At 54.0% G+C, this 15000-nt stretch overlaps 12 non-coding genes across 12 annotated transcripts; all 12 read right to left on the reverse strand.

The window, feature by feature from the left end:
* Window positions 1–2183: 2183 nt before the first annotated feature.
* trnam-cau (transfer RNA methionine (anticodon CAU)) lies at window positions 2184–2256 on the reverse strand. Its single transcript has one exon. It is a non-coding gene; the product is annotated as a tRNA-Met (tRNA).
* Window positions 2257–2344: 88 nt separating this feature from the next.
* trnar-acg (transfer RNA arginine (anticodon ACG)) lies at window positions 2345–2417 on the reverse strand. The gene has a single exon. It is a non-coding gene; the product is annotated as a tRNA-Arg (tRNA).
* A 2250-nt stretch (window positions 2418–4667) lies between these two features.
* Window positions 4668–4740, reverse strand: trnam-cau (transfer RNA methionine (anticodon CAU)). Its single transcript has one exon. It is a non-coding gene; the product is annotated as a tRNA-Met (tRNA).
* An 88-nt stretch (window positions 4741–4828) lies between these two features.
* trnar-acg (transfer RNA arginine (anticodon ACG)) lies at window positions 4829–4901 on the reverse strand. The gene has a single exon. It is a non-coding gene; the product is annotated as a tRNA-Arg (tRNA).
* Window positions 4902–7151: 2250 nt separating this feature from the next.
* Window positions 7152–7224, reverse strand: trnam-cau (transfer RNA methionine (anticodon CAU)). The gene has a single exon. It is a non-coding gene; the product is annotated as a tRNA-Met (tRNA).
* An 88-nt stretch (window positions 7225–7312) lies between these two features.
* trnar-acg (transfer RNA arginine (anticodon ACG)) lies at window positions 7313–7385 on the reverse strand. Its single transcript has one exon. It is a non-coding gene; the product is annotated as a tRNA-Arg (tRNA).
* A 2250-nt stretch (window positions 7386–9635) lies between these two features.
* On the reverse strand, window positions 9636–9708 carry trnam-cau (transfer RNA methionine (anticodon CAU)). Its single transcript has one exon. It is a non-coding gene; the product is annotated as a tRNA-Met (tRNA).
* An 88-nt stretch (window positions 9709–9796) lies between these two features.
* Window positions 9797–9869, reverse strand: trnar-acg (transfer RNA arginine (anticodon ACG)). Its single transcript has one exon. It is a non-coding gene; the product is annotated as a tRNA-Arg (tRNA).
* A 2250-nt stretch (window positions 9870–12119) lies between these two features.
* trnam-cau (transfer RNA methionine (anticodon CAU)) lies at window positions 12120–12192 on the reverse strand. The gene has a single exon. It is a non-coding gene; the product is annotated as a tRNA-Met (tRNA).
* An 88-nt stretch (window positions 12193–12280) lies between these two features.
* On the reverse strand, window positions 12281–12353 carry trnar-acg (transfer RNA arginine (anticodon ACG)). The gene has a single exon. It is a non-coding gene; the product is annotated as a tRNA-Arg (tRNA).
* Window positions 12354–14603: 2250 nt separating this feature from the next.
* Window positions 14604–14676, reverse strand: trnam-cau (transfer RNA methionine (anticodon CAU)). The gene has a single exon. It is a non-coding gene; the product is annotated as a tRNA-Met (tRNA).
* An 88-nt stretch (window positions 14677–14764) lies between these two features.
* On the reverse strand, window positions 14765–14837 carry trnar-acg (transfer RNA arginine (anticodon ACG)). The gene has a single exon. It is a non-coding gene; the product is annotated as a tRNA-Arg (tRNA).
* Window positions 14838–15000: the final 163 nt, after the last annotated feature.

The following is a 15000-nucleotide window of genomic DNA, read 5'->3' on the forward strand; positions in this document are numbered from 1 at the left end:
GGGAGCGTCAAAAGGCGCACGGCGGACAATCACCAAAGCGAGACACCTTTGCCACTTCCCTTCGATTTTCAGGTGGTAGAGCGGAGGACTGCAGTGGAAAAAAAGCAAAGCAAAGTCGTCGTTAGGTCGCTGGTTCGACTCCGGCTTGAAGGAGCGGGCGTTCTTGTGCAGTAAGTGAGCGGTAAGGAGCTTTCAGCTCAAGGCAGTGCTCTTAACTTGACGCTAGTTTACATGTTGCTGCTGAGGCACAGGACACCTCCATTGCTTGAGCAGTTGCATCTGCACACCAGCAGGGAGTGCCTTTGAGCAGCAATGCACCAAAACACCCACCACTCTCTTTCAGGCAAAACCTCAGGCAAAAGAATTCATCTATCAGTCAGACAGGGCTCTCGGCTGCTCCCTCACGCTCGTGGCGGCTGCTACTTTCCGGTCACCTCGCTTCCCTTCCGGCGGCTCGGGCTCTTTCTCGGCTTCTTTCCCCATTTCTCTGACTTCCCGCCCTGCCGTTGCTCGGTAACGCCGATTGGAGCAAAGCGTTGAAAGAGATCAGGGAGCGGGCTAACCCAAAGCAGGAGATCCCTGCTGGTGGCGCAGCAACTCAGAGGCGAGTGCTAAGGAGCTACTGAGAAGCAAACTTGGTGCAATTGTAAGACGCAGCTGGGGAATTAGCTCAAATGGTAGAGCGCTCGCTTTGCATGTGAGAGGTAGCGGGATCGATGCCTGCATTCTCCACTCCTCTTTTGGCTCGGGGCAATGGCTCAAACGCAACAGTGGTGTCAGCTGTCGGTGAACCTGTGTACTTCCGAAGGGTCTCCACACGCTGAGGGACAGAGGGGCCAAGGGACATCAAATCCTTTGGTGTGCCGTAGCAGCAAGTCTTGTGCAGCCAAAATGGAAAGCTGAGATGAGGGATAAAAAAGCTTTGCAAGTATCAATGCCTTCTCTGAGGATTGAACTCAGGATCTTTAGATTATGAGACTGACGCGCTGCCTACTGCGCTAAGAAGGCACTGGCCGTGCAAACTGCTGGGCAGCATGACCAAGTAGGTGCGCTTGCGAGGCATCTAGAGCCATAATGCAAAGTGCGTAAAAAAGATTAAGCCAGGTAGGAGTCGAACCTACAATCTTCTGATCCGTAGTGAGACGCGTTATCCATTGCGCCACTGGCACAGCCTCTCCAGAGCAGCGGGCAACTCACAGTCCCACAACACTGCGGCATCAGCAGGTACACCAGGCCGCGAGCGTCAAAAGGCGCACGGCGGACAATCACCAAAGCGAGACACCTTTGCCGCTTCCCTTCGATTTTCAGGTGGTAGAGCGGAGGACTGCAGTGGAAAAAAAGCAAAGCAAAGTCGTCGTTAGGTCGCTGGTTCGACTCCGGCTTGAAGGAGCGGGCGTTCTTGTGCAGTAAGTGAGCGGTAAGGAGCTTTTAGCTCAAGGCAGTGCTCTTAACTTGACGCTAGTTTACATGTTGCTGCTGAGGCACAGGACACCTCCATTGCTTGAGCAGTTGCATCTGCACACCAGCAGGGAGTGCCTTTGAGCAGCAATGCACCAAAACACCCACCACTCTCTTTCAGGCAAAACCTCAGGCAAAAGAATTCATCTATCAGTCAGACAGGGCTCTCGGCTGCTCCCTCACGCTCGTGGCGGCTGCTACTTTCCGGTCACCTCGCTTCCCTTCCGTCGGCTCGGGCTCTTTCTCGGCTTCTTTCCCCATTTCTCTGACTTCCCGCCCTGCCGTTGCTCGGTAACGCCGATTGGAGCAAAGCGTTGAAAGAGATCAGGGAGCGGGCTAACCCAAAGCAGGAGATCCCTGCTGGTGGCGCAGCAACTCAGAGGCGAGTGCTAAGGAGCTACTGAGAAGCAAACTTGGTGCAATTGTAAGACGCAGCTTGGGAATTAGCTCAAATGGTAGAGCGCTCGCTTTGCATGTGAGAGGTAGCGGGATCGATGCCTGCATTCTCCACTCCTCTTTTGGCTCGGGGCAATGGCTCAAACGCAACAGTGGTGTCAGCTGTCGGTGAACCCGTGTACTTCCGAAGGGTCTCCACACGCTGAGGTACAGAGGGGCCAAGGGACATCAAATCCTTTGGTGTGCCGTAGCAGCAAGTCTTGTCGATAGTCTTGTGCAGCAAAAATGGAAAGCTGAGATGAGGGATAAAAATGCTTTGCAAGTATCAATGCCTTCTCTGAGGATCGAACTCAGGACCTTCAGATTATGAGACTGACGCGCTGCCTACTGCGCTAAGAAGGCACTTGCCATGCAAACTGCTGGGCAGCATGACCAAGTAGGTGCGCTTGCGAGGCATCTAGCGCCATAATGCAAAGTGCGTAAAAAAGTTCGAGCCAGGTAGGAGTCGAACCTACAATCTTCTGATCCGTAGTCAGACGCGTTATCCATTGCGCCACAGGCCCAGCCTGTACAGAGCAGCTGGCAACTCACAGTCCCACAACACTGCGGCATCAGCAGGTACACCAGGCCGGGAGCGTCAAAAGGCGCACGGCGGACAATCACCAAAGCGAGACACCTTTGCCACTTCCCTTCGATTTTCAGGTGGTAGAGCGGAGGACTGCAGTGGAAAAAAAGCAAAGCAAAGTCGTCGTTAGGTCGCTGGTTCGACTCCGGCTTGAAGGAGCGGGCGTTCTTGTGCAGTAAGTGAGCGGTAAGGAGCTTTCAGCTCAAGGCAGTGCTCTTAACTTGACGCTAGTTTACATGTTGCTGCTGAGGCACAGGACACCTCCATTGCTTGAGCAGTTGCATCTGCACACCAGCAGGGAGTGCCTTTGAGCAGCAATGCACCAAAACACCCACCACTCTCTTTCAGGCAAAACCTCAGGCAAAAGAATTCATCTATCAGTCAGACAGGGCTCTCGGCTGCTCCCTCACGCTCGTGGCGGCTGCTACTTTCCGGTCACCTCGCTTCCCTTCCGTCGGCTCGGGCTCTTTCTCGGCTTCTTTCCCCATTTCTCTGACTTCCCGCCCTGCCGTTGCTCGGTAACGCCGATTGGAGCAAAGCGTTGAAAGAGATCAGGGAGCGGGCTAACCCAAAGCAGGAGATCCCTGCTGGTGGCGCAGCAACTCAGAGGCGAGTGCTAAGGAGCTACTGAGAAGCAAACTTGGTGCAATTGTAAGACGCAGCTGGGGAATTAGCTCAAATGGTAGAGCGCTCGCTTTGCATGTGAGAGGTAGCGGGATCGATGCCTGCATTCTCCACTCCTCTTTTGGCTCGGGGCAATGGCTCAAACGCAACAGTGGTGTCAGCTGTCGGTGAACCTGTGTACTTCCGAAGGGTCTCCACACGCTGAGGGACAGAGGGGCCAAGGGACATCAAATCCTTTGGTGTGCCGTAGCAGCAAGTCTTGTGCAGCCAAAATGGAAAGCTGAGATGAGGGATAAAAAAGCTTTGCAAGTATCAATGCCTTCTCTGAGGGTTGAACTCAGGACCTTTAGATTATGAGACTGACGCGCTGCCTACTGCGCTAAGAAGGCACTGGCCGTGCAAACTGCTGGGCAGCATGACCAAGTAGGTGCGCTTGCGAGGCATCTAGAGCCATAATGCAAAGTGCGTAAAAAAGATTAAGCCAGGTAGGAGTCGAACCTACAATCTTCTGATCCGTAGTGAGACGCGTTATCCATTGCGCCACTGGCACAGCCTCTCCAGAGCAGCGGGCAACTCACAGTCCCACAACACTGCGGCATCAGCAGGTACACCAGGCCGCGAGCGTCAAAAGGCGCACGGCGGACAATCACCAAAGCGAGACACCTTTGCCGCTTCCCTTCGATTTTCAGGTGGTAGAGCGGAGGACTGCAGTGGAAAAAAAGCAAAGCAAAGTCGTCGTTAGGTCGCTGGTTCGACTCCGGCTTGAAGGAGCGGGCGTTCTTGTGCAGTAAGTGAGCGGTAAGGAGCTTTTAGCTCAAGGCAGTGCTCTTAACTTGACGCTAGTTTACATGTTGCTGCTGAGGCACAGGACACCTCCATTGCTTGAGCAGTTGCATCTGCACACCAGCAGGGAGTGCCTTTGAGCAGCAATGCACCAAAACACCCACCACTCTCTTTCAGGCAAAACCTCAGGCAAAAGAATTCATCTATCAGTCAGACAGGGCTCTCGGCTGCTCCCTCACGCTCGTGGCGGCTGCTACTTTCCGGTCACCTCGCTTCCCTTCCGTCGGCTCGGGCTCTTTCTCGGCTTCTTTCCCCATTTCTCTGACTTCCCGCCCTGCCGTTGCTCGGTAACGCCGATTGGAGCAAAGCGTTGAAAGAGATCAGGGAGCGGGCTAACCCAAAGCAGGAGATCCCTGCTGGTGGCGCAGCAACTCAGAGGCGAGTGCTAAGGAGCTACTGAGAAGCAAACTTGGTGCAATTGTAAGACGCAGCTTGGGAATTAGCTCAAATGGTAGAGCGCTCGCTTTGCATGTGAGAGGTAGCGGGATCGATGCCTGCATTCTCCACTCCTCTTTTGGCTCGGGGCAATGGCTCAAACGCAACAGTGGTGTCAGCTGTCGGTGAACCCGTGTACTTCCGAAGGGTCTCCACACGCTGAGGTACAGAGGGGCCAAGGGACATCAAATCCTTTGGTGTGCCGTAGCAGCAAGTCTTGTCGATAGTCTTGTGCAGCAAAAATGGAAAGCTGAGATGAGGGATAAAAATGCTTTGCAAGTATCAATGCCTTCTCTGAGGATCGAACTCAGGACCTTCAGATTATGAGACTGACGCGCTGCCTACTGCGCTAAGAAGGCACTTGCCATGCAAACTGCTGGGCAGCATGACCAAGTAGGTGCGCTTGCGAGGCATCTAGCGCCATAATGCAAAGTGCGTAAAAAAGTTCGAGCCAGGTAGGAGTCGAACCTACAATCTTCTGATCCGTAGTCAGACGCGTTATCCATTGCGCCACAGGCCCAGCCTGTACAGAGCAGCTGGCAACTCACAGTCCCACAACACTGCGGCATCAGCAGGTACACCAGGCCGGGAGCGTCAAAAGGCGCACGGCGGACAATCACCAAAGCGAGACACCTTTGCCACTTCCCTTCGATTTTCAGGTGGTAGAGCGGAGGACTGCAGTGGAAAAAAAGCAAAGCAAAGTCGTCGTTAGGTCGCTGGTTCGACTCCGGCTTGAAGGAGCGGGCGTTCTTGTGCAGTAAGTGAGCGGTAAGGAGCTTTCAGCTCAAGGCAGTGCTCTTAACTTGACGCTAGTTTACATGTTGCTGCTGAGGCACAGGACACCTCCATTGCTTGAGCAGTTGCATCTGCACACCAGCAGGGAGTGCCTTTGAGCAGCAATGCACCAAAACACCCACCACTCTCTTTCAGGCAAAACCTCAGGCAAAAGAATTCATCTATCAGTCAGACAGGGCTCTCGGCTGCTCCCTCACGCTCGTGGCGGCTGCTACTTTCCGGTCACCTCGCTTCCCTTCCGTCGGCTCGGGCTCTTTCTCGGCTTCTTTCCCCATTTCTCTGACTTCCCGCCCTGCCGTTGCTCGGTAACGCCGATTGGAGCAAAGCGTTGAAAGAGATCAGGGAGCGGGCTAACCCAAAGCAGGAGATCCCTGCTGGTGGCGCAGCAACTCAGAGGCGAGTGCTAAGGAGCTACTGAGAAGCAAACTTGGTGCAATTGTAAGACGCAGCTGGGGAATTAGCTCAAATGGTAGAGCGCTCGCTTTGCATGTGAGAGGTAGCGGGATCGATGCCTGCATTCTCCACTCCTCTTTTGGCTCGGGGCAATGGCTCAAACGCAACAGTGGTGTCAGCTGTCGGTGAACCTGTGTACTTCCGAAGGGTCTCCACACGCTGAGGGACAGAGGGGCCAAGGGACATCAAATCCTTTGGTGTGCCGTAGCAGCAAGTCTTGTGCAGCCAAAATGGAAAGCTGAGATGAGGGATAAAAAAGCTTTGCAAGTATCAATGCCTTCTCTGAGGGTTGAACTCAGGACCTTTAGATTATGAGACTGACGCGCTGCCTACTGCGCTAAGAAGGCACTGGCCGTGCAAACTGCTGGGCAGCATGACCAAGTAGGTGCGCTTGCGAGGCATCTAGAGCCATAATGCAAAGTGCGTAAAAAAGATTAAGCCAGGTAGGAGTCGAACCTACAATCTTCTGATCCGTAGTGAGACGCGTTATCCATTGCGCCACTGGCACAGCCTCTCCAGAGCAGCGGGCAACTCACAGTCCCACAACACTGCGGCATCAGCAGGTACACCAGGCCGCGAGCGTCAAAAGGCGCACGGCGGACAATCACCAAAGCGAGACACCTTTGCCGCTTCCCTTCGATTTTCAGGTGGTAGAGCGGAGGACTGCAGTGGAAAAAAAGCAAAGCAAAGTCGTCGTTAGGTCGCTGGTTCGACTCCGGCTTGAAGGAGCGGGCGTTCTTGTGCAGTAAGTGAGCGGTAAGGAGCTTTTAGCTCAAGGCAGTGCTCTTAACTTGACGCTAGTTTACATGTTGCTGCTGAGGCACAGGACACCTCCATTGCTTGAGCAGTTGCATCTGCACACCAGCAGGGAGTGCCTTTGAGCAGCAATGCACCAAAACACCCACCACTCTCTTTCAGGCAAAACCTCAGGCAAAAGAATTCATCTATCAGTCAGACAGGGCTCTCGGCTGCTCCCTCACGCTCGTGGCGGCTGCTACTTTCCGGTCACCTCGCTTCCCTTCCGTCGGCTCGGGCTCTTTCTCGGCTTCTTTCCCCATTTCTCTGACTTCCCGCCCTGCCGTTGCTCGGTAACGCCGATTGGAGCAAAGCGTTGAAAGAGATCAGGGAGCGGGCTAACCCAAAGCAGGAGATCCCTGCTGGTGGCGCAGCAACTCAGAGGCGAGTGCTAAGGAGCTACTGAGAAGCAAACTTGGTGCAATTGTAAGACGCAGCTTGGGAATTAGCTCAAATGGTAGAGCGCTCGCTTTGCATGTGAGAGGTAGCGGGATCGATGCCTGCATTCTCCACTCCTCTTTTGGCTCGGGGCAATGGCTCAAACGCAACAGTGGTGTCAGCTGTCGGTGAACCCGTGTACTTCCGAAGGGTCTCCACACGCTGAGGTACAGAGGGGCCAAGGGACATCAAATCCTTTGGTGTGCCGTAGCAGCAAGTCTTGTCGATAGTCTTGTGCAGCAAAAATGGAAAGCTGAGATGAGGGATAAAAATGCTTTGCAAGTATCAATGCCTTCTCTGAGGATCGAACTCAGGACCTTCAGATTATGAGACTGACGCGCTGCCTACTGCGCTAAGAAGGCACTTGCCATGCAAACTGCTGGGCAGCATGACCAAGTAGGTGCGCTTGCGAGGCATCTAGCGCCATAATGCAAAGTGCGTAAAAAAGTTCGAGCCAGGTAGGAGTCGAACCTACAATCTTCTGATCCGTAGTCAGACGCGTTATCCATTGCGCCACAGGCCCAGCCTGTACAGAGCAGCTGGCAACTCACAGTCCCACAACACTGCGGCATCAGCAGGTACACCAGGCCGGGAGCGTCAAAAGGCGCACGGCGGACAATCACCAAAGCGAGACACCTTTGCCACTTCCCTTCGATTTTCAGGTGGTAGAGCGGAGGACTGCAGTGGAAAAAAAGCAAAGCAAAGTCGTCGTTAGGTCGCTGGTTCGACTCCGGCTTGAAGGAGCGGGCGTTCTTGTGCAGTAAGTGAGCGGTAAGGAGCTTTCAGCTCAAGGCAGTGCTCTTAACTTGACGCTAGTTTACATGTTGCTGCTGAGGCACAGGACACCTCCATTGCTTGAGCAGTTGCATCTGCACACCAGCAGGGAGTGCCTTTGAGCAGCAATGCACCAAAACACCCACCACTCTCTTTCAGGCAAAACCTCAGGCAAAAGAATTCATCTATCAGTCAGACAGGGCTCTCGGCTGCTCCCTCACGCTCGTGGCGGCTGCTACTTTCCGGTCACCTCGCTTCCCTTCCGGCGGCTCGGGCTCTTTCTCGGCTTCTTTCCCCATTTCTCTGACTTCCCGCCCTGCCGTTGCTCGGTAACGCCGATTGGAGCAAAGCGTTGAAAGAGATCAGGGAGCGGGCTAACCCAAAGCAGGAGATCCCTGCTGGTGGCGCAGCAACTCAGAGGCGAGTGCTAAGGAGCTACTGAGAAGCAAACTTGGTGCAATTGTAAGACGCAGCTGGGGAATTAGCTCAAATGGTAGAGCGCTCGCTTTGCATGTGAGAGGTAGCGGGATCGATGCCTGCATTCTCCACTCCTCTTTTGGCTCGGGGCAATGGCTCAAACGCAACAGTGGTGTCAGCTGTCGGTGAACCTGTGTACTTCCGAAGGGTCTCCACACGCTGAGGGACAGAGGGGCCAAGGGACATCAAATCCTTTGGTGTGCCGTAGCAGCAAGTCTTGTGCAGCCAAAATGGAAAGCTGAGATGAGGGATAAAAAAGCTTTGCAAGTATCAATGCCTTCTCTGAGGATTGAACTCAGGATCTTTAGATTATGAGACTGACGCGCTGCCTACTGCGCTAAGAAGGCACTGGCCGTGCAAACTGCTGGGCAGCATGACCAAGTAGGTGCGCTTGCGAGGCATCTAGAGCCATAATGCAAAGTGCGTAAAAAAGATTAAGCCAGGTAGGAGTCGAACCTACAATCTTCTGATCCGTAGTGAGACGCGTTATCCATTGCGCCACTGGCACAGCCTCTCCAGAGCAGCGGGCAACTCACAGTCCCACAACACTGCGGCATCAGCAGGTACACCAGGCCGCGAGCGTCAAAAGGCGCACGGCGGACAATCACCAAAGCGAGACACCTTTGCCGCTTCCCTTCGATTTTCAGGTGGTAGAGCGGAGGACTGCAGTGGAAAAAAAGCAAAGCAAAGTCGTCGTTAGGTCGCTGGTTCGACTCCGGCTTGAAGGAGCGGGCGTTCTTGTGCAGTAAGTGAGCGGTAAGGAGCTTTTAGCTCAAGGCAGTGCTCTTAACTTGACGCTAGTTTACATGTTGCTGCTGAGGCACAGGACACCTCCATTGCTTGAGCAGTTGCATCTGCACACCAGCAGGGAGTGCCTTTGAGCAGCAATGCACCAAAACACCCACCACTCTCTTTCAGGCAAAACCTCAGGCAAAAGAATTCATCTATCAGTCAGACAGGGCTCTCGGCTGCTCCCTCACGCTCGTGGCGGCTGCTACTTTCCGGTCACCTCGCTTCCCTTCCGTCGGCTCGGGCTCTTTCTCGGCTTCTTTCCCCATTTCTCTGACTTCCCGCCCTGCCGTTGCTCGGTAACGCCGATTGGAGCAAAGCGTTGAAAGAGATCAGGGAGCGGGCTAACCCAAAGCAGGAGATCCCTGCTGGTGGCGCAGCAACTCAGAGGCGAGTGCTAAGGAGCTACTGAGAAGCAAACTTGGTGCAATTGTAAGACGCAGCTTGGGAATTAGCTCAAATGGTAGAGCGCTCGCTTTGCATGTGAGAGGTAGCGGGATCGATGCCTGCATTCTCCACTCCTCTTTTGGCTCGGGGCAATGGCTCAAACGCAACAGTGGTGTCAGCTGTCGGTGAACCCGTGTACTTCCGAAGGGTCTCCACACGCTGAGGTACAGAGGGGCCAAGGGACATCAAATCCTTTGGTGTGCCGTAGCAGCAAGTCTTGTCGATAGTCTTGTGCAGCAAAAATGGAAAGCTGAGATGAGGGATAAAAATGCTTTGCAAGTATCAATGCCTTCTCTGAGGATCGAACTCAGGACCTTCAGATTATGAGACTGACGCGCTGCCTACTGCGCTAAGAAGGCACTTGCCATGCAAACTGCTGGGCAGCATGACCAAGTAGGTGCGCTTGCGAGGCATCTAGCGCCATAATGCAAAGTGCGTAAAAAAGTTCGAGCCAGGTAGGAGTCGAACCTACAATCTTCTGATCCGTAGTCAGACGCGTTATCCATTGCGCCACAGGCCCAGCCTGTACAGAGCAGCTGGCAACTCACAGTCCCACAACACTGCGGCATCAGCAGGTACACCAGGCCGGGAGCGTCAAAAGGCGCACGGCGGACAATCACCAAAGCGAGACACCTTTGCCACTTCCCTTCGATTTTCAGGTGGTAGAGCGGAGGACTGCAGTGGAAAAAAAGCAAAGCAAAGTCGTCGTTAGGTCGCTGGTTCGACTCCGGCTTGAAGGAGCGGGCGTTCTTGTGCAGTAAGTGAGCGGTAAGGAGCTTTCAGCTCAAGGCAGTGCTCTTAACTTGACGCTAGTTTACATGTTGCTGCTGAGGCACAGGACACCTCCATTGCTTGAGCAGTTGCATCTACACACCAGCAGGGAGTGCCTTTGAGCAGCAATGCACCAAAACACCCACCACTCTCTTTCAGGCAAAACCTCAGGCAAAAGAATTCATCTATCAGTCAGACAGGGCTCTCGGCTGCTCCCTCACGCTCGTGGCGGCTGCTACTTTCCGGTCACCTCGCTTCCCTTCCGTCGGCTCGGGCTCTTTCTCGGCTTCTTTCCCCATTTCTCTGACTTCCCGCCCTGCCGTTGCTCGGTAACGCCGATTGGAGCAAAGCGTTGAAAGAGATCAGGGAGCGGGCTAACCCAAAGCAGGAGATCCCTGCTGGTGGCGCAGCAACTCAGAGGCGAGTGCTAAGGAGCTACTGAGAAGCAAACTTGGTGCAATTGTAAGACGCAGCTGGGGAATTAGCTCAAATGGTAGAGCGCTCGCTTTGCATGTGAGAGGTAGCGGGATCGATGCCTGCATTCTCCACTCCTCTTTTGGCTCGGGGCAATGGCTCAAACGCAACAGTGGTGTCAGCTGTCGGTGAACCTGTGTACTTCCGAAGGGTCTCCACACGCTGAGGGACAGAGGGGCCAAGGGACATCAAATCCTTTGGTGTGCCGTAGCAGCAAGTCTTGTGCAGCCAAAATGGAAAGCTGAGATGAGGGATAAAAAAGCTTTGCAAGTATCAATGCCTTCTCTGAGGATTGAACTCAGGATCTTTAGATTATGAGACTGACGCGCTGCCTACTGCGCTAAGAAGGCACTGGCCGTGCAAACTGCTGGGCAGCATGACCAAGTAGGTGCGCTTGCGAGGCATCTAGAGCCATAATGCAAAGTGCGTAAAAAAGATTAAGCCAGGTAGGAGTCGAACCTACAATCTTCTGATCCGTAGTGAGACGCGTTATCCATTGCGCCACTGGCACAGCCTCTCCAGAGCAGCGGGCAACTCACAGTCCCACAACACTGCGGCATCAGCAGGTACACCAGGCCGCGAGCGTCAAAAGGCGCACGGCGGACAATCACCAAAGCGAGACACCTTTGCCGCTTCCCTTCGATTTTCAGGTGGTAGAGCGGAGGACTGCAGTGGAAAAAAAGCAAAGCAAAGTCGTCGTTAGGTCGCTGGTTCGACTCCGGCTTGAAGGAGCGGGCGTTCTTGTGCAGTAAGTGAGCGGTAAGGAGCTTTTAGCTCAAGGCAGTGCTCTTAACTTGACGCTAGTTTACATGTTGCTGCTGAGGCACAGGACACCTCCATTGCTTGAGCAGTTGCATCTGCACACCAGCAGGGAGTGCCTTTGAGCAGCAATGCACCAAAACACCCACCACTCTCTTTCAGGCAAAACCTCAGGCAAAAGAATTCATCTATCAGTCAGACAGGGCTCTCGGCTGCTCCCTCACGCTCGTGGCGGCTGCTACTTTCCGGTCACCTCGCTTCCCTTCCGTCGGCTCGGGCTCTTTCTCGGCTTCTTTCCCCATTTCTCTGACTTCCCGCCCTGCCGTTGCTCGGTAACGCCGATTGGAGCAAAGCGTTGAAAGAGATCAGGGAGCGGGCTAACCCAAAGCAGGAGATCCCTGCTGGTGGCGCAGCAACTCAGAGGCGAGTGCTAAGGAGCTACTGAGAAGCAAACTTGGTGCAATTGTAAGACGCAGCTTGGGAATTAGCTCAAATGGTAGAGCGCTCGCTTTGCATGTGAGAGGTAGCGGGATCGATGCCTGCATTCTCCACTCCTCTTTTGGCTCGGGGCAATGGCTCAAACGCAACAGTGGTGTCAGCTGTCGGTGAACCCGTGTACTTCCGAAGGGTCTCCACACGCTGAGGTACAGAGGGGCCAAGGGACATCAAATCCTTTGGTGTGCCGTAGCAGCAAGTCTTGTCGATAGTCTTGTGCAGCAAAAATGGAAAGCTGAGATGAGGGATAAAAATGCTTTGCAAGTATCAATGCCTTCTCTGAGGATCGAACTCAGGACCTTCAGATTATGAGACTGACGCGCTGCCTACTGCGCTAAGAAGGCACTTGCCATGCAAACTGCTGGGCAGCATGACCAAGTAGGTGCGCTTGCGAGGCATCTAGCGCCATAATGCAAAGTGCGTAAAAAAGTTCGAGCCAGGTAGGAGTCGAACCTACAATCTTCTGATCCGTAGTCAGACGCGTTATCCATTGCGCCACAGGCCCAGCCTGTACAGAGCAGCTGGCAACTCACAGTCCCACAACACTGCGGCATCAGCAGGTACACCAGGCCGGGAGCGTCAAAAGGCGCACGGCGGACAATCACCAAAGCGAGACACCTTTGCCACTTCCCTTCGATTTTCAGGTGGTAGAGCGGAGGACTGCAGTGGAAAAAAAGCAAAGCAAAGTCGTCGTTAGGTCGCTGGTTCGACTCCGGCTTGAAGGAGCGGGCGTTCTTGTGCAGTAAGTGAGCGGTAAGGAGCTTTCAGCTCAAGGCAGTGCTCTTAACTTGACGCTAGTTTACATGTTGCTGCTGAGGCACAGGACACCTCCATTGCTTGAGCAGTTGCATCTGCACACCAGCAGGGAGTGCCTTTGAGCAGCAATGCACCAAAACACCCACCACTCTCTTTCAGGCAAAACCTCAGGCAAAAGAATTCATCTATCAGTCAGACAGGGCTCTCGGCTGCTCCCTCACGCTCGTGGCGGCTGCTACTTTCCGGTCACCTCGCTTCCCTTCCGGCGGCTCGGGCTCTTTCTCGGCTTCTTTCCCCATTTCTCTGACTTCCCGCCCTGCCGTTGCTCGGTAACGCCGATTGGAGCAAAGCGTTGAAAGAGATCAGGGAGCGGGCTAACCCAAAGCAGGAGATCCCTGCTGGTGGCGCAGCAACTCAGAGGCGAGTGCTAAGGAGCTACTGAGAAGCAAACTTGGTGCAATTGTAAGACGCAGCTGGTGAATTAGCTCAAATGGTAGAGCGCTCGCTTTGCATGTGAGAGGTAGCGGGATCGATGCCTGCATTCTCCACTCCTCTTTTGGCTCGGGGCAATGGCTCAAACGCAACAGTGGTGTCAGCTGTCGGTGAACCTGTGTACTTCCGAAGGGTCTCCACACGCTGAGGGACAGAGGGGCCAAGGGACATCAAATCCTTTGGTGTGCCGTAGCAGCAAGTCTTGTGCAGCCAAAATGGAAAGCTGAGATGAGGGATAAAAAAGCTTTGCAAGTATCAATGCCTTCTCTGAGGATTGAACTCAGGATCTTTAGATTATGAGACTGACGCGCTGCCTACTGCGCTAAGAAGGCACTGGCCGTGCAAACTGCTGGGCAGCATGACCAAGTAGGTGCGCTTGCGAGGCATCTAGAGCCATAATGCAAAGTGCGTAAAAAAGATTAAGCCAGGTAGGAGTCGAACCTACAATCTTCTGATCCGTAGTGAGACGCGTTATCCATTGCGCCACTGGCACAGCCTCTCCAGAGCAGCGGGCAACTCACAGTCCCACAACACTGCGGCATCAGCAGGTACACCAGGCCGCGAGCGTCAAAAGGCGCACGGCGGACAATCACCAAAGCGAGACACCTTTGCCGCTTCCCTTCGATTTTCAGGTGGTAGAGCGGAGGACTGCAGTGGAAAAAAAGCAAAGCAAAGTCGTCGTTAGGTCGCTGGTTCGACTCCGGCTTGAAGGAGCGGGCGTTCTTGTGCAGTAAGTGAGCGGTAAGGAGCTTTTAGCTCAAGGCAGTGCTCTTAACTTGACGCTAGTTTACATGTTGCTGCTGAGGCACAGGACACCTCCATTGCTTGAGCAGTTGCATCTGCACACCAGCAGGGAGTGCCTTTGAGCAGCAATGCACCAAAACACCCACCACTCTCTTTCAGGCAAAACCTCAGGCAAAAGAATTCATCTATCAGTCAGACAGGGCTCTCGGCTGCTCCCTCACGCTCGTGGCGGCTGCTACTTTCCGGTCACCTCGCTTCCCTTCCGTCGGCTCGGGCTCTTTCTCGGCTTCTTTCCCCATTTCTCTGACTTCCCGCCCTGCCGTTGCTCGGTAACGCCGATTGGAGCAAAGCGTTGAAAGAGATCAGGGAGCGGGCTAACCCAAAGCAGGAGATCCCTGCTGGTGGCGCAGCAACTCAGAGGCGAGTGCTAAGGAGCTACTGAGAAGCAAACTTGGTGCAATTGTAAGACGCAGCTTGGGAATTAGCTCAAATGGTAGAGCGCTCGCTTTGCATGTGAGAGGTAGCGGGATCGATGCCTGCATTCTCCACTCCTCTTTTGGCTCGGGGCAATGGCTCAAACGCAACAGTGGTGTCAGCTGTCGGTGAACCCGTGTACTTCCGAAGGGTCTCCACACGCTGAGGTACAGAGGGGCCAAGGGACATCAAATCCTTTGGTGTGCCGTAGCAGCAAGTCTTGTCGATAGTCTTGTGCAGCAAAAATGGAAAGCTGAGATGAGGGATAAAAATGCTTTGCAAGTATCAATGCCTTCTCTGAGGATCGAACTCAGGACCTTCAGATTATGAGACTGACGCGCTGCCTACTGCGCTAAGAAGGCACTTGCCATGCAAACTGCTGGGCAGCATGACCAAGTAGGTGCGCTTGCGAGGCATCTAGCGCCATAATGCAAAGTGCGTAAAAAAGTTCGAGCCAGGTAGGAGTCGAACCTACAATCTTCTGATCCGTAGTCAGACGCGTTATCCATTGCGCCACAGGCCCAGCCTGTACAGAGCAGCTGGCAACTCACAGTCCCACAACACTGCGGCATCAGCAGGTACACCAGGCCGGGAGCGTCAAAAGGCGCACGGCGGACAATCACCAAAGCGAGACACCTTTGCCACTTCCCTTCGATTTTCAGGTGGTAGAGCGGAGGACTGCAGTG

Source organism: Somniosus microcephalus, unplaced genomic scaffold (genome assembly GCF_052327205.1).
Source record: "Somniosus microcephalus isolate GS21.2 unplaced genomic scaffold, FLI_Smic_1.0 scaffold134, whole genome shotgun sequence".
Taxonomy (NCBI): Eukaryota; Metazoa; Chordata; class Chondrichthyes; order Squaliformes; family Somniosidae; genus Somniosus; species Somniosus microcephalus.